This window comes from Gobius niger, assembly GCF_951799975.1.
Source record: "Gobius niger genome assembly, chromosome: 18".
In the NCBI taxonomy this organism is placed as follows: domain Eukaryota; kingdom Metazoa; phylum Chordata; class Actinopteri; order Gobiiformes; family Gobiidae; genus Gobius; species Gobius niger.
In genome coordinates this window covers 7,422,313-7,446,446 of record NC_136869.1, presented here as the reverse complement: position 1 = coordinate 7,446,446, position 24,134 = coordinate 7,422,313, and the positions used below count along the sequence as shown (strand labels likewise).

Genomic DNA, 24,134 nt, shown 5'->3' with positions numbered 1-24,134 from the left:
GTGCTGGATTTAACGAGAGCTAAATGTTGTCAGTGCTGCAGCGTCTGCAGTGTTTACAAGATACAAGCTAGTGTTGCTAACGTTGCTAAACTAGCCGCTAACCCAGGGGTTTATTCATCTGAAAAACAAACCCAGCAACTAAAAAGTCCTCAGAAAATCCAAATTAAAGAAATACAGCATGTCCATATTGAGCGAAAATGAGCTGCAGCAAAACCATCAAAATGCTGTAGCTACTCGCTAAGTTGCGGTAAACACACGAGAAAATCCACACGGAGCTGAAGTGAAAGCGAAAAGAGACCATTTAGCTGCAGTAATAAGTAACATCTCAATACTATTGTTAAGGAACACACAACATCATGTGTGGAGGAAAAATGGAACAGCACATCAACATCAAAACCCTCTCCTCACTGTGAAGTCTGGAGCAGGAGAATCATGGTGTGGGGCTGTTTTGTTGCCTCAGGGCCTGGACCACATCAGCAATGGAAAAACTGAATTCAAAAGTTTGTTAAGATATATTGCAGAAAAACCTGAGACATTCACAGCACCGTGGAAAAAGTAAGTGAACCCCTGTGTTAAATATCAGGCAGATTAAACGCTCACAATGATCAGGATGAATCTCGGACCATCTTCCTCTTTACAAAACTACTGCAGTTCAGTGAGATTCCTGGGTTCACTTACTCTTTCCTCCCTGTCCTGTGAATGTTTGCATGTTATGGCCAATGAAAATATGATAATATGTAGGTGGTATTAGCTTAAGCAGACACTGTTTATTCATTGTTATGATTTTGATGAAGATCAGACCACATTTTATGACCAATTTGCGCAGAAATGTGAGAAGTTCCAAAGCGCTCACATACATGCTCCTCTCGCTGTACATTGTGTTGTTCAAGTGTCAACATTGTGAGACAGTTTAGTTGCTCTTGTGACATACCTACATAAAACCTGGAGTGTTGCACAATGTGGCTTTACTACATACTACTACATCTTGTGATTGCCACATATGAACCAGAACATAGTTATTTAGTAGGTTATGTTTTCCCATCGCAAAAAGCTTCGGATACTCCTGACAAAATGATCTATTCCAGTATAAAGCAGAACCAATCCAGCCGCATCCAATGCATCTTCTAATCAATTTAAAATACGGATATACCATTTGTTATGAAGACAATGCCCAATGGTTGCTGTTTATTCAAGCAACTTTATTTTCCTTTGTGTCACCTCGCTCCGCCTGACCTCACAGCGGCCTCTCGTCACAGACACACCTGAGGCTGAGTCAGAAACAAACCCGACCTGCAGCTCATTTGCTTTGCAGCACATTTCTGAGCGGCTGTTGTTGACATTCCTTTAGAAAAATGGAGCCGCTCGGGCGTTCAGCATCGATCAGCCAAACCCCTAAGACACACAGACTTTAAGTGCGACTTATTAGGCAACAGTGGAACGGACAGTAGAAGCACTTTGTTACTGTAGGAGGAAGTTTAGCAAGTGCTCTTAGTTTCACACATCACAATATGGGTCTATTGAGGAAACAGCCTAAAGGTTTAGACATATACAAGTCCTACATACAAGTTCTCTCGACTGAACCTTAAAGAGACTAGATGCAAGTTGGTCATTTTATATACTCACTACTGCCACCTCAGGCCTTACGCGTAACTGCAGGTTCTTTATTAAACTCGTGCATGACGGCACTTCAGACCCGAAGTAAAACTCGAAAGTAAAAACTCAGCTCAACAAAAAAAAAAACATCTTTAATTTCATGTAAAACTACTAATGGAAATGATTCTGCTTTGCTTTGACTACGGTTAAGCAAACATGAGGTTAAAAATACATTAGGTTATTTTTTTTACTGTCCGAATAGTTTGTTTTGATAACCTACAGCCTTGTCAACGCCTAATTGTTCATTGTAGTTCGGTTCATTGCAGTGTTAATATAGAAAACATATTTTATTTTAGTTTTAGTCTTAGTATTTTGACTAAAATGTAATTTAATTTTAGTCTAGTTTCAGTCGACTAAAATTGCATGTCAATTTAGTCGACTAAATTTAACACTAATTTTGTCGACTTATATTTATAATATTCATTATAATCATATTTAATCGTGTCCTCGACTTCATGGAGCTGCTCCACATGAATAAAGCACAAACCTGTTCATTTGGCAGAGAATTTACATGATCTGAGGCTCTTTCAGACGCTCAATAGAAGTTTGGATGATTTTAATCTCTCCTTTTCATTTTTATTTAGTCTTATTTTAGTCGACTAAAATATCTGGACATTTTAGTCATAGTTTTAGTCTCATGAGAAAGTTTTAGTTTAGTTTTAGTCCAATTTTAGTCGGCAAAAATATCACTTTGACTAAAATTAAGACTAAATATTTTAGTCGACGAAATTAACACTGGTTCATTGTAGTTTTAGTACTTTCCACAAAAATCCCACAACAGTCTCAATCAATCAATCAATCAATCAATCAATCAATCAATCAATCAATCAATCAATCAATCAATCAACACACACATGAAAAGTCACATTTTAGATTTAAGCGTCTGTGTTGGGCAACTTACTTTAAAATGGTTATAAATTCTCTATTAGTAGTTATAGCTTTAGAAATGTAATATGTTTGTATTACTATTATTACTATTGATATATTTTTGATTAATGGCTCACAAAAAAAGAAATCTCAGAAAACTTTGCATGTAATGGGTCTAAATCATATATTAGTTGAATCACAGAAGTAAATGCACTTTTTCATAATATTCTAATTATATGACGAGCACTGAAAACTGAAAACACAGCTGAGTCTTTCTTGGCAAGTTTTTGTTCACTTGTATTTCATTTCTATGCAACATGTTGTGACAGTGAAGCACTTTGGTCGACTGCAGTTCTTATAAATGTACAAACAAAGCTGAATTGAACTGAGCTACTAAACTTGTCATGACTCATATATTCCAGTATTTTGTTTAATATGTTATATTCCTCAATTACGGAAAACAAGGAATATATTTTTGGAACTTCCAACAGAGCTGAGCATTTTGAACAGAATCTACAAAGCAATTTGGTGAATAAAGTGAAGAACAAGGACAAAATGCCTTTAATTTTGTTGAAATATCTTATCCTATTATCTCTCCAGAGTGAACTCCTCTGAAGCGGCACGGTAGCACAGCGGTTAGTGCTTGTGCTTCACAGCTAGAAGGTCCGGGTTCGATTCCCACCAAGGACAGGGCCTTTCTGTGTGGAGTTTGCATGTTCTCCCCGTGTCTGCGTAGGTTTCCTCCGGGTACTCCGGTTTCCCCTACCACTAAAAACATGTACAATAGGCCAGGATGTATGAGAGTGTGTTTGAGAGTGCGCATGGGGGACGACGGATGAAAATTAGCCTAAGGCTACAATCCGGTGTGGCTTGTTCATTAACTTGCACTGTCCCTGCCAAATAAACCATAAAAAAAAAAAGTCAGATAGTTACACAAGTGTCTTTGAAGCATAAGCAGCTCTCTGATGGTTTGTTTTGTAAAAGTAGCTCAACGGGTCAAAGAGACTCCTGTTCTAGATAATGTATAATTGAGTATAGGTACTGAAAAAAGTATTTTATTAGTAAAAAGTAAAAGTAAGTTACCCAGCACTACTATGTTGTTCTATAGTGTGGCTTTGAATACAAACCCTGCACCCATGAACCCATCTGACTGAGGGATCACTAGTATTCATACCCTTCAACTCACTTAAGAAACTTTTCTTATTGGGAATAAACCAGAAACAAATCTCGGGCTGAAACACTGGACTGAGGAGAGACTGAAGAATCTGCCGTGTCAGAAAAAGCACCTCTCGGCTCCACGAGAAATAGTTTAGAGTTTGTGGGAAACACGTGGGCTGCAAAACTCAGTTCAACAAGTCACCGAAGACAGAGACCACATCGAAATACTGACACTTGATGAGCCAATCTGCCTTTTAGTCAAAAAAGAACTTTAAAATGATTGAGAATAGAGATAGAGGGAAGACTATGGGGACATAAGATGATTTTTTTCTGCACAGTCCAAAGGCAAGAGTATTTTTATTGACACACTCTTCAAATTCTCAGAGCCATTTCCTCAAAAATCAATGAGATTCTCAGGGGAAGTGTGGGAGTGCTGCTCCCTGCTGGATAGTTCTGGACACTGCGACAACATTTGTCTATTTCTGAATCAAAAATGACAGAAAACAGAAGCTATTCCCGGGTTTTATCACAGAATCAGCCCCATAATGGAATTAAAATGTCTCTACACAATCCACTATTTATGAGTTTTATGAAAAATACACTCTGGTTATAACAACTCTTCTTAATTAGTTCAGAGTCGACATATTTTTTTACATTAATCTGGTACAAATTGAACTTAGAACATCTTCAAGGCGCAATAAAAACGAATTGTTGCGTTAGTAATAATTCGTCGCAGCCCTTTGCGGCGGATTACAAAACCTAAGCAGAGATAAGCTCTATTTAGAAAAGGTGAGGCCTGAGGATCCTTTTTCAGCTTCGGGAAGAGCAAAATCAATATGTTCTTATGGGAGATTCGCACACCATCGCCCTGCAGTGACATAGCAGGTTTCACGCACTCTCGATCACTTTCTCCCAATTTAATTGCATAACTCCACACTTCCTCCACGCATCTCCAACTTAAACCATCAGAAATCTATGTATAGCCCGCAGCTGGCCTATATAGCGCTCAAGCATTTGCAGATTCTTGTCAGATCCTCGAGGCACGAATATTTTCACATTCGTTTACACAGCATTGCCTCTTCTGCCTCCCCTTACAGTTTGACAATAATGATTTTTTTTGGAGGCTGTAAGGGTTTGTTTGGTGGGAACTGTTGTGCATTCAGTTCATCTCCTTCTCATTCATCTGATATTTCCATTCAATTCAGAACCATTTAAAGGAATAGGCCACCGTTTTTACATACTGAGATATGTTCTTACCTCACTTTAGCCAAGTTAATATATCCCCGTCTGGTCTTTGTCCGTGCGCTCTGCCAGGCAAACGGAGCACATACGCAGCCTCTCCCACATGTCACATAGCTCCAAAAAGCTCACGATAGAAGCTACCAAGCTCTTCCACGTGTTCCCTATTTAAATAAAGTTACGTGAAGTGTTTTCATGCGAAGTATATTTACACAGAAATGTAGCATGTCGATTTTATAAGCAGATAAAAAGGGGGACTATATTGTGAGGCGTAATGATACGAGGAGTAAAACGTCCGCGCAGTAACTCCTAAAGGTTATTGACGGAAGTGAGCGGGGGAAGTCTTTAGGAGTTACTGCGCGGACGTTTTGCTCCTCGTATCATTACGCCTCACAATATAGTCCCCCTTTTTATTTGCAGCAGAACTAAGTAACTCTTGCCCCTGGAGGCCATAAGCGCCACTGCAGGCGTCGTAGCATGTTGCGTTTTTTACTTATTAATTGTCCGTGAGAGTAAATACTACGCTGACAGAAAAGACAAAGGGAGAGAGGAGGATATTGTACATCCAATTACACAATGAGATATTATTTTTCACTCAAACTTGGCTGTAAATACTGCTAAAGTGGGGCTAGTCCGCAGTTAGCTTTGCCCGTTAGCCTGTTAGCTTCTTCCCTGTAATTCATTAGTGTGTATTGGTGACTCCGACCCGTTGGCAGTCAAGTTGCATGCATGGTTTTCTGGCCAGAGACACGGGGGGGATGAAAGACCCCAAATCCTTCCATTAACACTTGCATTACCACCGGAGGGACGACGGAAAGGATTTATTAAGGTAAACAAGTTACTTTGTATTGCTTTAAAGTAACGTAGATTCCCAGTCATCCAGGTGGTTAATCCAATATTCGGGTTCTCGTTTAAAAGTTTTGTTTTAAAGGGATATTTCAGGATTTTTGACATAGGGCCTCATTTCCTAGTTATCCAAAGTGTTGTTGATTTCTCTCGTCTAGAACCATTTACTCCATAAATAACTATTTCTTTTAAATTTGTATCATTTATTTGAGGTGTAACAACCAAGTCACTTTTAATGCTGGCATCAAAGCTACCCTTTTTTCCATACCTGCTTTGGATACTTTTATTTTTTTCCATTCCAGCAGTACCTAAACTTTTTAGTTTAACAGTTCCCAGCCCCACACAACACAGTTCCCATTTGCCACTGTAAAATATGAGCCTTCATCGGCGCTGGCTCCAGGACAAACTGATTGAGGGGGCATCAGAGTTTCAAGAGGAAGCAATTAGAGATTCTCGCCATTAAATTGTAAACTTGTAATGGAAGTATTGAGGGTGCAGGGAAGTTGCAATGCACCCTTTTACACGGCTGCAAAGTGGCTCGGTCATTATTACTGTTATAGAAAAAAATAAGATCAGGATTTATCCTTTTGGGTCGCACCATCTCTGGCGTATAACCATTTTTGGCTTGCATGTGACGCACAACAGAGGGTTATTTTAACATTCTTCATGTGAAAGTATAGCCAGGCTTGAAAGGTCAGACTAGCGCAATGTCTCGAGTTCACGTCTCCGGGTCCCGCAGTGATGGTACATAAACATGTCCTGCATAAGACATACAGACTCCTGCTTATTTACATCTTTCCTCTCGGACACCATTGTTTTTTCTCTAACAACCGATATTGACCATGTTCAAACACAATTCGATTCAATTTAAATTGATTGCTCAGCCCTGGCCTGGGTATTAGTCAGGTAGTCATAATGCTATGCCTGATTACCTAGTCAAATATCACAAAAGTGAAGGAACAGAAGCCTCAAAGGTCAGCTGAGTGGACACAAATCAAGTGTGACCTTTGTAATGCTGCCGCCCGGAGTCACTGTCACATTAGGTTTGAAGACAATGTGACAAACGGGACATTCAATCAATGTTTCAATCAGCCACAAAACCACAAACCCCCTCAGACGACGCCGTACCAGCTGTTCTATGTGGATGTAGATGAAATTACAAGACCTCTTCACCTCTCACTTGTAACAATAGCGTAGCACAATAAGGTGGTGTCATTCTATAAACAAAGCTCCAACTGGCAAGAAGCTTTTTCACCCACGCAAAGATGTGAGTACATAACTTAAAACAAGGGAAATCCCTGCTGTACGTGATTTAATAACAGAACAAAGTTGTGGGTGTTTCCCCCTGTAATCGTCGGGGGCAATAACGGTCATTTCAGATAACTGCACAGCCCTATCACATATTGATTCAAGTTTAAGACGCAGCTTAACTTCGAACAGTGCAAGAAGCAACACGCTCTATCCTTATCTTATTAGTTATCTGTAAAAACACAAACTTCAAGACGTTTTTATCAGACGGTCACGCACCTTTGTCCTCGAGTGAAAACCTGAACATGCACAATGTCGACCAATCCACTCAAAAGCTGACCACAAAACTAAAGATCTACACTCAGTTAATGGCAGCATGTTTCTTTGTAATACACATACACAATTTTAAAGTCATAGAATAATTGATTTTTAGGCAAAGGACAATTTTAAGACCAAAAGCATAAGCTACATTAGTAATGAGAAATCCCCACCTTTAGGCAGTGAAGACCAGAGTCAGCTGAAATCAATTCACTAGATAATGGAAATGATCATTTTCCAGCCAGAGCAGTGTGGTATCGCTATGGTAACGTGTGAATAAATTTGCCGTGATTGAGTTTGCCGCCTCCAAACTCGGTCCCAATTGGAAAAAATGGACAAAAGATTAATTATTTTCTGCTGTTGATCAAATCCAGTCCAGTCCAACTTCATTCATAGAGCGCTTTAGTGCTTTACACAAAACATAATAGTAAAAGTCAACTCTCCAAGGGGTCGAATGCCAAACGGAAGAAATATGTTTTCAGGAGAGATTTGGAATCAGTCAGTCTGATGTTCAAAGGCAGCTCATTCCAAAGTTTAGGACCTGAAAATGCAGGATCACCTCTCAGCTTTTTCTTATAGCGTTAGGAACCACCAGTAGAGCCTGATCTGCTGACCTCAGTAAATTGCATTGTCTGTAATTGAGCCAAAATGCAGGTCAAAGGTTAATTTTTTTGAGGTCCATGCTCCCGCCCATCTTTAACATCGCCGACTGTCGGAAATAACTTTGAAATGGACAATGAGAAAGACTTGCCCTCTTTGTGGTGGAAACTAGAGAGTTCAAGCTTTCAAATGAGCCCAGACTGATTCTCCTATCTATCTATCTATCTATCTATCTATAGTATCCATCCATCCATCCATCCATCTAGCCATCTACAGTATCTATCTATCCATCTATCTATCTAAAGTATCTACAGTATCCATCCATCCATCCATCCATCTATCCATCTATCTATCCATCTATCTATCTACAGCAGTGGTTCTCAACCTGGGGGTCGGGACCCCCAAGGGGGTCGCGAGACAAATTTGGGGGGTCACCAGATCATTTAGATAAAATATACATATTTTCATTTTCACAAATGTTTTATTGTAGCATGTGTTTGCTATATTACCAGAGTGCCATTATTTGTTAGTAGTTTGATGAATTTTATTTCAGCCATTTGTTTTTTTTTCTTTGTTTTTTAAGAATTATGTAGGCTAATGTTCCTATTTCTCACAGTGTGACCCGAGCGGGGGGTCACAAACCCCTTTACCTGTTATAATGGGGGTCGCGGCTCCAAAAGGTTGAGAACCACTGATCTACAGCATCCATCCATCCATCCATCCATCCATCCATCCATCCATCAGATTGGCTGCCATATGCAGAAAGTGTTTTAAAAAGTAGTCACTTGATAAAATTAGATGTGTACACAGCTGCTAAAGACCCGCAAATGTTTACAAAACACTGACTCATGATCTAATTACAGGTTTAACCTCAACTTTGACACCCTTCACTAACAATTTCTTTCTAAGAATTTCCTCCAAAACTCCTTTTACTGCAAATACCAATACTAGCTACTATGTCGACATACCAATTTTTTTTTACTTCTTCACAATCCCAATACTCACGCACAGATGTAAAACTATGTAGAACAAAGCATACTCAAAATGGCAGATATTGTATTATAAATATATATTAAATAATTATTAAACAAATACACATAAAGCCCAAGTCAAACTCAACAGAAACGCTGCTTTAACGGATGTAGCAAGAGGGAGGCACCACAAACTTTAATAACATAACTTGATACAGACAACCAAGCCTGAACCAATATCCCGCACCGTCCTCAAACACTGCGCTGAATAAACACTAATGTAATGGAGGTGATTAGGAGCTCAGCCCAGCCCTGTCTCTGTCGATCCAGCTCGTGGAGAAACGCAGTGGAAAAGCCGGTCGACCCACAACACACGAGCCATTCTGTCAGGGTTCAATACACAGGTAGCAACAAGTCCAATTTAATTCCTTTATAATGACATTTCTACAAAATCTGAGCGTATTTTATTTGTTAAGATTTGGAAACGTCACATCAAGCAGAGGAATGATGGGAAATCTCAATATTCATGATTTAATGCCAGTTGGTAAAAAAGTCATTAATGCCTCGAGGAAACTGCAAAGACTAAACCAGGACGAGGAACAGACAAAATACACAACATGATCCTCAACAAACTCATGACCAGGACTTAAGATTAAATTAGTTGACTCAGACTAAGCCAACACCAGGATAAGTTATAGTTGATAAACAATTAAAGATTGTATCAGGCACCAAGCAAGGTTGTACCACAGTCCAGTTGTATTTAAGGATTTTAATGCTGCTTTAAGCTGCAAACACAAACAAAATCCAAACATTTTCTATTTCTAAACATATGTATCCATACCAGAAAACAGAGGAATGATAGAGAATGTTAGTTACAAAGCAAATTGGACCTAATCGGAAACTTTTGAGCAGAATATTGGATGTTTTACTAACATTTTCAGCCAAATGAATGAGTTTTGGACCTTTTTTTGTATTTTTGATAAACTTCTGGTGCAATAAAAAGGCAAGCAAAGTCACTATTTATAAAGGGAATGTGGATTAAATTGCCTATTATAATCAAAATGAATTATTTTAAAGACACCGGGACTAAAAGCAAGAATTAAATGAGAAGCTGGAACGTGAGACTTAACAAAACCCAAATCAAGACTAAAGCAATGAACCAGCTCCAAGCCAGAATTAATATTTCTCAAAGCTAGATCTTCCCCAACCTCCAGCACTTAAATAAATGAGAACAAAATGCGTGAAAATATAGACTAATAGTGATCTGACTAGACAAAGCCATTGGCAAAAGCTTTACTAACCTTTTTATTAGAAAACTGTTCCTCTTTCGTCTCAAATGGCTCTGTGTTATTTCCTGTATGTGAAACCCTTCCTCTGGCTCAACTTTGGCGCAGATTACTTCGCGGCAGAGGACCTGACAGTGAAGCGGCGGTCGCTCGGTGTTTCCAAACACACTCCTCCGAGTCAGAGGCATTTACCATAACCTGTTCCTCTGACTGTCAGAAAGGGAGACGCCCACTTCGGACAGTGCTTTAAAACGGGCTGCAGCCGCTCAAAGCAGCTTCTGAGGATAAAGGAGGAAGTATTTCTGTGGCTGGATTTAAATTACAAATACATGAAGCTATTGTGGTGGTGTTTTTAGTAATCATCGATCACACAGGACTCAGCTATCCAAAGAAGAATAGCACAAAAAAAACCTCTCTTCAGCCATTCTCAGAAACAAAATAAATGTACTTACATTTTTGATGATACATATTTTACAGAACTTATTACTTTTACTCCACTACATTTGAAAGATAAATATAATACTTTCTACTTCACTACATCTCTCTAAAGGCTCCTAAGTAAAAAGTCAATGTGTCCACATGTTTTGTTCATTTAAAAAGACAAATAATTCACACACTCCAGAACAGTAGGTGGCGCTGTGCAGGTGTTCTGTTAAACGCCACAGCACAGAAGAAGGTTTGTCCCCGTCGTGTTGCCGTACAGGTGTCGAATTTGGGCATTTTCATGTTTTTTTTTAATTTTTCCTGACATTAAACAGACTTGTACTTTCTGCCTTGAATAGTTAGTGTTGGAGCTATTTTGTACTTTTGTTTATTTTAGGCTTCAGTTAAGTTATAGCCTAATTTATTTTCTTTTTTGCTAAAGTTAAATTGCTTATTTTGCATTTATGCATATTATTTCTTGTTTGGTATTTCTGCTAATTTAGATAATTATTTACGTCGTTGTTATTGGTCACTGCGGGTTTCGTTGATTACATAAGTGGGTCAAGGTGGGAGGGACCTCGGGCTGCGAGGGCATATGGTTTTTTACCAGCTACAGAGAGGCAGCAGAAATATGTCTGTGAGCTTGCTTACTGTTGTGAATAAACCTCCTCAAACGCATTTTTCCGCATGGACATTTTGATTTTGATACCTCTTAACCTGCGTAAACCCAAAGTCACGACGCAGCCTCAGTGGCCATTTGAGAAATTGGACCTTTTGTTTTTTGATTTAAGTTTAAGGACAAATAGCCACTACATTAAGTAAAAAACCTGCCTTTACCTGGAAACTGGACTATTTTGCTGGATTACCCCTGGAAAGCCTGGATTAGGCACCTGGACGCTGGAACCAAGACAAAGGCTGGGCCGAGCGGTGGAGGCGGCGCGGGCTGGACACAAACATCGCATCCGACCCATCCGTCTGTGTAAAACTTCGCCGGACGCCGCATCGTGGAACGGGGACGCCACTGGAGCACTGGAGCTGCATGTACGTGCGGATGAGCCATATTGTCGCAATTTGGATTCGCACAGGCCCAAAGCCTCAACAGCTGATTCACGGCCCCACTCAACGACAACGGCGCGCACCCAACTCCGTGCGCAAAAACAACCATCGCAAACATCAAGCAACAGTTCTGCATGGTACGTGTCCCAGCCTCTTTGCAAATAACTCTGGCCAACAACGTCAATAAAAACGTACAATGTCTGACGTTGCATCCAAAGTCACTAGTGACACGGCGCTTTCCACTAAAAGGCGCACAAGTTACACCGTTAAAGGAATGATGTTTTTCATACAAACGTGTCAGGAAAAAAGATCTAAGAAATACAAACAAGCCAAGTCCTACATGAGTCAAATGGATCAATTGATGCATTCTGCAGACAATATTGATGCAGTCAAGTCTCTTTTGGATAAAATGATAACATGTGTTGATGAAGCTAAACAACATCATTTGTCGTTTGTGGCACTGGACTTACCTCAGGATGAAAAGGAAAAACAAAATAAATATTTTGAACAAAAGGAAAATGTATTTTCAAACTTTATTGATGATGCCAAGGGTTGGTTGTCAAATGCAGGCCATTCATATGAACTTCCAATCAAGCCTCCTGAAAATCCAGCTGATATAGGGCCTGGGGACAGCATATCCAATAAAGGTTCTGTTGCGCGCTCAAAAACTGTCTCTAAAGTGTCAAAAGCTTCATCAAGTGCGTCTGCAAAAATATTAGTGCAAGCAGAAAAGGCAGCATTAGAGGAGCGCATTGCTGCTTTAACGCAGAAGCACATTTTGGAGGCACAGGAGGAACAAGTAAAACTTGAACAAGAGGAATTAAGAAGGAAACAGGAAAAAGACCAAGAGGAATTACAGAAAAAGCGGGAACATTTAAGGAGAGAAAGGGAACAACTTGCTCTGGAGGCAGAATTAAAGGTGCAAAATGCAAGATTGGAGGTTCTGGAAATAAACTCAAAGTGTGGCTCAAAAGTGTCAAAATGTGCCTCTAAAGCATCAGATGGCATGAATTCTTATTTGGAAAGGTCAGAAACTCAAGGAACATATGGACTAAATCCAAATGCTGAACGTTTTGTGCCCATTAACAAAAACTCTGAACCTCCCCTGATGCGCTCATTAAATTCTGTCCCTGCCAGTGTCAAGCCCACACATGTTGTAATACAACCACCCATACCAAATGTCATTCATGTTCCCCAAAGACAAAGTACTCAATCACTGTTTTTGCAAAATGCTCATGACAATATTCAATCAACCAACACTCCAGACATTATGAACATCATGCAGCGTCAAAATGAAATTACTGCCCTGTTGGTCCAACAAAACACAGCCTCGGCTCTGCCTATGAGAAATATACCTGTATTTGATGGTGACCCTCTGCATTTTAGATCTTTTCTCAGAGCTTTCGAAAATTGTATTGAAGATAAAACTCAAAATTTCAGTGATTGTTTGTACTTCCTAGAACAGTATACAAGGGGTCAGCCAAGAGACATTGTAAGAAGTTGTCAGCATCTCCCCTCTGAACCTGGTTACCAAAGAGCAAAGACACTTTTGATGGAACATTTTGGCAGTGAACACAAAATCTCCTCTGCTTATATGGACAAAATCAACAACTGGCCCTCAATAAAACCTGAGGATGTAGCTGCTCTGCAGTCATTTGCTTTGTTCCTCAGAGGGTGCTCCAACATAGTACATCATATAAAGTACATGAAGGAGTTGGACATGCCAGCTAACCTCAGGACAATCCTAATGAAACTCCCATACAAGCTGAGGGATAAGTGGAGAAATGTGGCATGTGACATACTGGAGCAAACAGGAAGCAGAGCTGTGTTTGTTGATCTTGTCAATTTTATTGAAAAACAAGTCAAAATTGTGTCAGACCCGCTGTTTGGAAATATTAATGATGTTTCTCCAGCCAGCCACACAAAGGTATTTACTCAAGTTAAGCAGAAGAGGAAAAGTGATACCTTTGCAACCAGCATCAATGCAATAAATGATGAACATAAAGAGAAGGAAAACTCAGCTCACAGTAACCAGCTCAAATGTCTGTTTTGCCATCTCACCAACCACACTCTGGAAAAGTGCTTTCAGTTTAAAAGGAAGACGCAACAGGACAAAATTAACTTTCTAAAGGAGAAAGGTGTTTGTTTTGGGTGCTTGAAGTATGGACACACAAGCAAAGACTGTAGGAGTCGCTTGGATTGTGAAGTGTGTCACAGGAAACACCCATCTGTCCTGCATGTGGAGAAAGAGGATTCTACCAGGATAACCTCTAAAGGAACTGTGAGCACTGTACCAGAGCAGCAGCAGACGTGTGGTCATATTGGGGCTGGTGAAGAGGACACTGCTGTTTTCTCCATTGTGGCTGTGCAGGTGAAAAGTCAGAAAAGTAACAAAGCTGTACACACTTATGCTTTCCTGGACCCTGGAAGCTCTGGTACCTTCTGCACTGCAAGTCTGGCTGAAAGGCTGGGAGTATCAGGCAAAAGCTGTAATGTACTATTAAGGACAATGGGACAAACTAAAACCATTAATACCACTGTAATAACCGGTTTGGAGGTGTCTGGTCTTGACAATGAGGACTTTATTGAGCTGCCATCTGTTTTGACACAAACAACAATGCCTGTGTCTAAAGTCAATGTGCCATGTCAAGAAGATGTTGCCAAATGGCCGTATCTGAGCAGCATTAAGCTACATGAAGTGGACGCAGATGTGGACTTGCTCATTGGAACTGACTCCCCCAAAGTTTTGGAGCCATGGGAACTAATAAACAGTCAATGTGGTGGACCGTATGCAGTGAGGACCAGAGTTGGCTGGGTCATAAACGGGCCTCTTCGTGCTGGAGACTCTGGAGGTGCTGGTGTCAAATCAGGATGCACTGTTGTAACTGCTAATCACATATCTGTGGAGCACTTGGAAAATATGTTGATGCAGCAGTACAATCATGACTTTAATGAACGAACATTTGATGAACAACTTGATATGTCAAGAGAGGACATTAAATTCATGAAAATTGTGAAGGATACAACAGTGCTTAACAATGGACATTATTGCATTGACTTACCTTTCAGAGTTGAAGATCCTGTTTTACTAAGTAATCACTGCATTGCATTACAAAGACTCCAAAGCTGGAAGAGATTTACCAAAGACAATCCTGCAGATGAAGCATCTCGAGGACTAAGAGCTCAGGAGTTTGGAAAAGGAAAATGGCTAAAGGGACCAGATTTTTTGCACTTGCCTCCCACCGAATGGCCAAAACTTGACTTGGACTCCTCATCCATCCAATCTGATGATCCAGAGGTGAAAAGGGAACTTAAAGTGAATGTTATTACAACACACAGTGACAATCCCATTGGTCGACTCATTCACTATTTCTCATCCTGGAGAAAGCTTAAAACATCGGTGGCCTGGATGTTGGAGCTGAAAGAAAAACTTTTACTTTTGAGCCGAAAGAGAAAGGAATATGTGGTCAAGCAGAATGAAAATGTCCAAAATGAGCTTAAAAAATTCAAAGCCACACTTGGAAAATCCAGCTTGACACCAGAACGTTTGGAGGAAGCTGAAAGGGCAATAATTCAGTTTGTACAAAATCAAAGATTCAGCAGTGAAATTTCCTCACTAAAACGTGATCCAAAGACTGTATCCAAAGATAGTCCTCTGTATCGCCTCGATCCTTTCATTAAAGATGGCATCCTCAGAGTTGGTGGGCGCCTGTCTAAATCTGCCCTGCCGTTGGAGGTAAAACATCCTGTGATTTTGTCAAAGGATCTGCATGTTTCCCAGCTTATATTACGTCACATTCATCACCAACTTGGACATGCTGGACGCAACCAAATGCTGTACAGATTGAGACAGAAGTATTGGATCATAAATGCCAACTCTGCGACCAGGAAGATTCTCTCACAATGTACAGTGTGCAGAAGGTACAGAGGAAAACTGGGAGAACAGAAAATGTCAGACTTACCTGAGGAAAGGGTTGTGCCTGATAAAGCACCGTTTACAGATGTGGGAGTGGACTATTTTGGACCATTGGAAGTGAAGAAAGGGAGAACTGTGCTGAAGCGATATGGAGTGATATTCACCTGTCTGAGCAGCCGCGCAATACACCTGGAGGTGGCGCACTCCCTCGATACAGACTCCTGCATCAATGCTGTGCGAAGATTTATCTGCAGAAGAGGACCTGTGACAAGTATAAGGTCAGATAACGGCACAAATTTTGTTGGTGCAAAGAAGGAGCTGAGGCAGGCTCTAGCTGCTTTAAACCACTCTAAAATTGAAAGGATTTTTGTGCAGGAAGGAGTGAAGTGGAGTTTCAACACCCCAGCGGCCTCTCACCAAGGTGGAGTTTGGGAGCGTTTGATTCGCTCTGTGCGCAGTGTACTTACCTCTGTTGTCGGACAACAAACGCTGGACGAGGAAGGCCTGCAGACACTTTTTTGTGAGGTAGAGGCAATACTCAATGACCGGCCAATAACGAAGGTCTCCGAAGATCCCAATGACTTGGAAGCACTCACTCCGAACCACATTCTCCTGTTAAAAGGCAAACCCATTCTGCCACCAGGCCTGTTTGAAAAGTCGGACCTGTACATCAAGAGGAGATGGAGGCAAGTGCAGTACATTGCAGAGCTCTTCTGGAAAAGATGGACATCAGAGTATTTGCTTGTAATGCAAGAAAGACAAAAATGGACAAAGGAAAAAAGGAACTTCTACTCAGGAGATATTGTCCTAATCGCTGATGCCGCAGCTCCAAGAGGCTCATGGATGATGGGAAGAGTTCTGAGCACCACAGCTGACTCAAGAGGACTGGTCCGCTCTGTGAAGGTCCAAACGAAGACCAGTGTTCTGGACAGACCGATAACCAAGCTCTGTCTCCTCTTGGAAGCCAACAAATGACTATGTAGCTCATTCTCTCTCATATCTCTGTCTTCTATCTATTTGTTTCTTTCAGGCATGGAGTAAGTGAAGATACAAAGACTCTAGCTTAGGCTACATTTAGAAAATAGCTCTGGTTGTAATGCTAAAGTTAATTGTGGGAAAGGTACCGTCACAATTAGGGGCTGGGTTGTTGGAGCTATTTTGTACTTTTGTTTATTTTAGGCTTCAGTTAAGTTATAGCCTAATTTATTTTCTTTTTTGCTAAAGTTAAATTGCTTATTTTGCATTTATGCATATTATTTCTTGTTTGGTATTTCTGCTAATTTAGATAATTATTTACGTCGTTGTTATTGGTCACTGCGGGTTTCGTTGATTACATAAGTGGGTCAAGGTGGGAGGGACCTCGGGCTGCGAGGGCATATGGTTTTTTACCAGCTACAGAGAGGCAGCAGAAATATGTCTGTGAGCTTGCTTACTGTTGTGAATAAACCTCCTCAAACGCATTTTTCCGCATGGACATTTTGATTTTGATACCTCTTAACCTGCGTAAACCCAAAGTCACGACGCAGCCTCAGTGGCCATTTGAGAAATTGGACCTTTTGTTTTTTGATTTAAGTTTAAGGACAAATAGCCACTACAGTTAGTATTTTCTACAGCAAATACTTTCACTTGACAGAGCGCCTATTACCAGAGGCGGGTAGCAACGTTTATTCAAGTAACTTTTTGAAGTATTTTATGTCATACAATACTTTTTACTTCTACTTGAATACTACTAAAGTGAAGCATCTGTTTCTCACTTGAGTAAATAAAGTAGTAACTCGAGCCACTTTGTGTTTTGTTTACTTCATAATGAGTTCTTTTTATATATTTTTATGGTATTTGCTTTGAAAATATTACAATAATATAATACAATAGTTTATGTCATGACTGAAACATAAACATTTACGCTCTACCCACCTCTGACTTGACGAGTAGTATTTGTACTTTTATTCAAATAACGAAATAAAGTACTTTGTTCTTCATTCTACGCGACGCCCCATAACAACAATCTCTCAAATAATTGTTGTAATCTCTTTAAATGTAGGAAACTTTCAACAGATAGATATTTTGCTTAACTATACACATCTACTTCTTTCATTCTAACACGAAATCCATCTTTACCGGTCGAGCTTTTGTCTGAAAAGTCCTTCCCCTTGGAGATCAATCAATACATTCTTCTTCTGGAAAAAAACAGGACCTAGATTTGCCGCAGCGTCTTTAAAGCAGTGACACAAAAGGGTGGCCTCAAGTGCACCATTATGATTCTTGGTAAAGCGCGCTGCGGAAAGATAAGCTTCTTAGTTTTCACAGATCGACTGCTGTAATGTTATTTTGCAGGGAATTAGTCAACTCCCCGTTGCTTTGAGTGTGATGCGCAAAGGGAGAAAGAGGATATCGCTTACGAAGAAGAACGATGCTTGTGACTCAAGGGCAGCGTGGTTCAGCCTTTCACAGCAAGAATGGAATAAATAAACTCTATTGTTCTGTTTCCTGGTTCTAGGTGACAAATGTTTTAGTATAGGTATTGAAATTGCAGTATTCAGGTATCAGTATTGTAAACCAAGTATCTTTAAAGTGCTGGTGTCGGCGTAAATTCAACCTGGAAAGCTCATTTCAGCGTAATTTCTCTATTTCAGCCTATCAGAGCAGAGCCACACCTTCGTCCCAGCCAATCTTCGCCCTCGGTTCTGCGTTTAAGCCTCTTCAAGGCTCGTCAGCTTCCTAGCTGTGCTGCGACCCACCTCCACCCCTTCACCGCCTCTTCTATCCATGGCTTCATCCTGCTACATCCTTCACCGGCCTCCCATACCACCACCAGTGTCCAGGCTCCGGGGGAAGACATCCACTAACGCTAACCTACAAATCCATACTAACTTTAATTCATATATCAATGTAAACAGCTGGGGTGTGAGAGCCAAAAAATATAAATAAAGAGTAAGTAAATAAATCTTTCTAATCAAGGCAAGGCAAGGCAAGTTTATTTGTATGGCACATTTCATGTACATGTGCAACTCAATGTGCCTCACAGCAACACCAAACACCCAAACACAATAAAAACAATACAATAAAAAGCAAAAAAAACACAATATAATTCGTTAAAATACAATCTATTGCCATAGGCAGCAGTAAAAAGGTGTCCTTTCAGCCTGGACTTAAACATTGTCAGAGTTGAGGCCTGTCTCAGATCCTCACTGTGGCTGTTCCAGACTTTTGTTGCGTGACACTGAAACACAGCCTCACCCTGTTTAGTCCTGACTCTGGGAACCACCAGGAGACCCCTCCCTGAGGATCTCAGCCCCCGAGATGGTTCATACGTCTGTAACATGTCCGAGACGTACTTTGGTGCCTGACCATGAAGAGACTTGTACACAAGCAGAGCTGTTTTAAAGTCTATTCTCTGACTGAGAGGAAGACAGTGCAGAGACCGGAGCACTGGACTAATGTGGTCGCATTTCTTGGTTCCTGGTTTCCAGGCTGTTACAATAGTCTAACTGACAAATGCATGAATTAATCTCTCCAAGTATTGTTTAGACACAATGTTTTTTATTTTGGCAATGTTTTTTAGATGGTAGTAGGCCGCTGATGTAATAGATACAGACAGCCACTCTTTTTAGCCATTTTCTGGTGGAATATGAACTTATTTATCACACATGAATAAAGTCAAGTGTAAATCGGGCCCATATGGATATTTTCTCACAGCAGATTGTTCAGTAGAAGTGAAAAAACGGCAGCTGTAGCTAGCGCTAGCTAACCGTTAGCATTAGCCCAATGCTAACATGAAGCATTCTGTTAGCATTCTCCGTTTTTTTTAAATGTATTTATGGGCTGTTGAACCACTTTGCTCCTCTCCCTGTCTTTGAATCTTTATTTAGTAGAAAACTTTATTCATAATTCAGCGTTTGTTAAAGAAGTTTTTGAAAAATTCCAGAGATGCCGTCTGTATCTATGGACTTAATATGACTGTTTAAATTCAGGTCTGAGTCCATCACTGCTGTAATCAACGCTTCTGCCTCTGTTTAAGTCAATCCAGGTTGAAATAAATGCTACAATACCCAGCCCTAATCTAGCCAGATGAAAACTATGTCACCTAATGTCGATAATTTGGAGCTATAATGTCCAGCCTGAGACATGGCGTTTGGCTTGAGTCAGATCAGATTGCATAAGCCTTGTTAATGGTGAGCAAATGCCAATAAGACACTTTGCCGATGTAATGCAGTGAAATATTAATGCAAAGTGTCAGGACCTGTGGATGTCTGACTCACGAGGGAGAGGGCAGAGCCTGGAGAGAGCAAACACAACAGGAGATAACACATAAACGAGCACACGAAACTACGGTACACCACATGTTTCCTCTCGCAAACCACTGCAGATAGAGTGACATGTGAGCAAATAAAGAGGTCTACATTCTCTTGTCATAAGTGTACGTGTGCGCAAATGGAAGTGGACTGGATTCACAAACTCGTACATTCATCTTATGACCGAGAGTCCTTTTGTCTCACCAACGTCAAGCACAGCATTTTAAATATTGACACAGCTTTTGGGCGCCTTTATGAGACAGTAATTTGATCTTAGTTTATATGTGCATGCAGAGAGACGCTGGACTTTGCAACAGTTTTTTTCGGGTCGTCTTGTGACCAGAGGGTCGCGGATTCGAATCCCGTAGGTGCACTGAAAACCAGACTTAGAGAGACCATGCATTTGTCTCCAGCAGGTTAGACCAGTGGTTCCCAACCTTTATTGTCTTGTGTACCACTTGGGCCTTTCAACGGTCGTCCGTGTACCCCCTACCTCAGGGGAGTTGCAGTATATTTAGAAAGTAATTACTTAAAAATGGTAAGAAAAAGGACAATGTCGTGTTCAAAATAAATCTAAAATTCTCCCAAAGCAACACATTTTACTGAAAAATATAGCTTTTCCTTTAAAAAATATGTTCAATTTCCCGCTTTTTTCAATCTGAAATAGTTTCAAGTACCCCCTGCTCCTCAAGTACCTCAGGTCCCCGTACCCCTGGTTGGGAAACACTGGGTTAGACGACTGTAACGGCTGCTCACTGGCCTCTCTACACGAGCTGTCAGAGCTGCAGAACATCCAGAACGCTGCTGCTCGAGTCCTGACAAGAACCAGGAAGTACGACCATATTAGTCCAGTGCTCCGGTCTCCCTGTCACTCAGAGAATAGACTTTAAAACAGCTCTGCTTGTGTACAAGTCTTTTCATGGTTTAGCGCCGAAGTTCATCTCTGACATGTTACAGCCGTATGAACCATCTCGGGCCCTGAGAACTTCAGGGAGGGGTCTCCTGGTGGTTCCCAGAGTCAGGACTAAACACGGTGAGGCTGCGTTTCAGTTTCATGCAGCTAAAATCTGGAACAGTCTTCATGAGGATGTGAGACAGGCCTCAACTCTGACAATGTTCAAATCCAGGCTGAAAACAGTTCCTTTTACCCTTTCATATGACAACTGGAAGTATCTTATCTGCACTCATGCCTTTTACTGTAATTGATGAATTTTATGTTGATGTTTTTATTGATTTTATCTGTTGTCTTGTAATTTTAATGCAGGGGCGGACTGGGACTGGAAAACGGCCCTGGACTCTGGACCAGCCTGGCCCAACACTGCAACACTTCCACAAAGTCATATTTAACCCTTAACCGAGTGGATTTTCTCCAGTTTGGCTTTACCCGAATCTAAAAGCTTCTTGACCGAAGAGCAACAGTGTAGTGCCTGATTTGAAAGCCAAGATCTACAAAAGTGATTGAAACTTTTTGTCACGTTGTCGCCGCATTTTTGTCATGTTTTTGCTGCTTTTTCATCACTTTTTTGTTGTGTATTCGTTGTGTTTTCATCACTTTTGTGTCACTTTCGTATTGTGTCTTTGTGGCTATTTTGTTGCTTTTTTTCATTGCTTTGTTGTGTTTTCGTCTCTTTTTGTTATCATGTTTTTGTGGGTTTTTCATTGCTTTCGGCGTGTTTTTGTCACGTTTTTTGGTCACTTTTTTCTTCCTTTTCTGGCACATTTTTGTTCTGTTTTCATCCACATTTTCGTCGCTATTTTGATTCTTTTCTTTTAAGCTTTAAAATTTAGGTAAAGCTCAGTTAAGGCGGGGGATAAGAGGAGAAAATGAAGAGGCCAGACCGGTGGCCCGAGAGCCAGTGGCCCTTCTGTGCTCTTCCAGAATGGACATATGGCCAGTCCGCCCCTGTTTTAATGCAACTGTGAAGCACTTTGAATTGCCTTGTGTATGAATTGTGCTCTACAAATAAACTTGCCTTTCCTTGCCTGGTTCCTTAATATAAAGCGCTTTGAGTGCCTAAAGCAGGTAGAAAGGCACTGTATAAATGTGGCCGTTTAGCTTATGTGGAGAGGTCAAGCCATTACAGAGAAAACAATTCAGCATTTTGAAGGTTAGCATTGTTTCCACAGCAACGTCGTGTTAAATAACAGGATGTTTACAATGCTGTGATGTCACCTTTATCTTCTACACTACAGAGTCATTTTGTCTCACAATGGGAAAACGTGACCGCCTCAGCCACAAGAGCCACAGAAAGAGGAGGTAAAGTGCGGGAAGTAACAGCAGAATGAGCGCGAGGGGCAATATATCACCGCTGTTATGAAACCTGGTCAGTTGTGAGCAGGGGCGGACTGGCCATATGTCCATTGTGGAAGAGCACAGAAGGGCCACTGGCTCGAGGGCCACCGGTCCCGCCTCAACCAAGCTTTACCCAAATCTAAAAGCTAAAAAGAAAAGCATCAAAATAGCGAGGATGAAAACATGAGAAACACACGGACAAAAAAACACAACAAAAAATGATAGAAAAATTAAAAATTCGACAAAGATGTGACAAAAATGTAACAAAAATGTGACAAAAATTCAACAAAAATGTACCAAAAATTCAACAAAAATGTGACAAAAATGCAACAAAAATGTGACAAAAATGCGACAAAAACGTGACAAAAATGCAACAAAAATGCGACAAAAATGTAACAAAAATGTGACAAAAATGCGACAAAAATGCAACAAAAATGCGACAAAAATGTGACAAAAATTCAACAAAAATGTGACAAAAATTTTAACAAAAATGCGACAAAAATGTAACAAAAATGTGACAAAAATGTGACAAAAATGCAACAAAAATGCGACAAAAATGTGACAAAAATTCAACAAAAATGTGACAAAAATGTGACAAAAAGGAAAAAAAGAAAAGGAAAAAAAAAACATACAAAAGGTGACACAACACAGCAACAGCGCGAGGAAAAAGGTCAGTTTTGTGGGTCTTAGCTTTCAAATGAGCTAAAAGAGGACAGAATGCATTTGGTTTAGGCGGGTAGTAAGAGGTTAAAATATGTATTTGTGGAAGTGTCACAATTACGCTAATTTGGGCCAGGCTGGTCAGAGTCCAGGGCTGTTTTTCAGTCTCAGTCCGCCCCTGGTTGTGAGAGGCGGTAAATAGCAGATCTAAAACCAGAGTCAACCTCAAGCGCGTGAGTTAATATGTGCACAGCCTCAACTGGACGAAGCTGGAGGGTCGTGGCTCGGTAAAGTTTGCTGAGAGGAAGTGGTTTGTGATGGAGACAGAAGGGGAAGCGCGACAGGTCACACTCGCTGCGCGCATTTCGGGGCTGGGGAAGCCGTGACTCTGCGTGGGAAAGCGCGCGTGTGATCCCTGCAGTCCCCCCCACACACACGCGCGCGCGATGCCCCTGTGCGCCGCAGTGGACGGATGCCTTGGCATGTCAAAAAGCGCCCCCTGGGACACGCTGCATCAACAAACGAAAACCTTTGATATGCGCTCGTGTTGGCGCGCGTCCGTGACACATGCACAAAGTTTCTAAATGGGGTAAAAGGCTCGCGCGCATGCCCCCGGGGGTGCGCGTGATGGAGCAGAGAGACACAGGCACTTACCTCCAGATGAAAGAAGCGAGGACAGCTGTGGAGGAGCAGGGACACGCGCAGCAGCAGCAGCTCGAGCGGTCAAGCTTGTGTCACGCGCGACATCTTCCCTTCCGGCCACTCATCTTCTCAAATAAAACATTAGACTGATGTTATTATAGATCCGTGGCTAATTGCAGTGTGTATGGTACAGTTTTATTTGTATTTGATGTTTTATGTCTAAATCTAAAAGCCTCTTGACAGGAGAGTTTACAGCTAATGAAATCTAAGACTCATTTGAAAGCTAAGACCTACAAAACTGATAGAAATTTATGTTTTTTCCTTACGTTGTTGCCGTGTTTTTTGTTTCTTTTCTGGCATTTTTTTATTGTCACACTTTTGTCGCTCTTTTGTTGCATTTTTTTGTTGCGTCCTTGCCATGTGGTCCTCCCACTTCCTCCCATCTTTTTTATTTTAATGGTGCATTTTTGGTGCATTTTAACAGACCAATAGGTACATATTTTTTCCCAGTGTCAACTTAATGAAAATGGCTCAAACCTGGTTTAGTCCTGGTTTAGTCCTGGTTTAGTCCTGGTTTAGACCTGGTTTAGTCCTGGTTTAGACCTGGTTTATCCTCGGGTAAAAAAAAAATCATCTGATAAATGTGAGGGAGTCTGCAAAGAGAGG

The 24,134-nt window shown here is 40.8% G+C and overlaps 1 protein-coding gene across 1 annotated transcript in view; it reads right to left on the bottom strand.

Moving 5' to 3' along the window:
- The window catches only part of pld1b (phospholipase D1b), a 62,096-nt gene extending 38,526 nt beyond the window's left edge, over window positions 1–23,570 (bottom strand). The window contains exon 1 of the mRNA XM_079576092.1: window positions 23,481–23,570. The gene's annotated coding sequence lies outside the window, so the exon portion shown is untranslated. The remainder of the gene's footprint in view (window positions 1–23,480) is intronic.
- Between the last annotated feature and the right edge of the window lie 564 nt (window positions 23,571–24,134).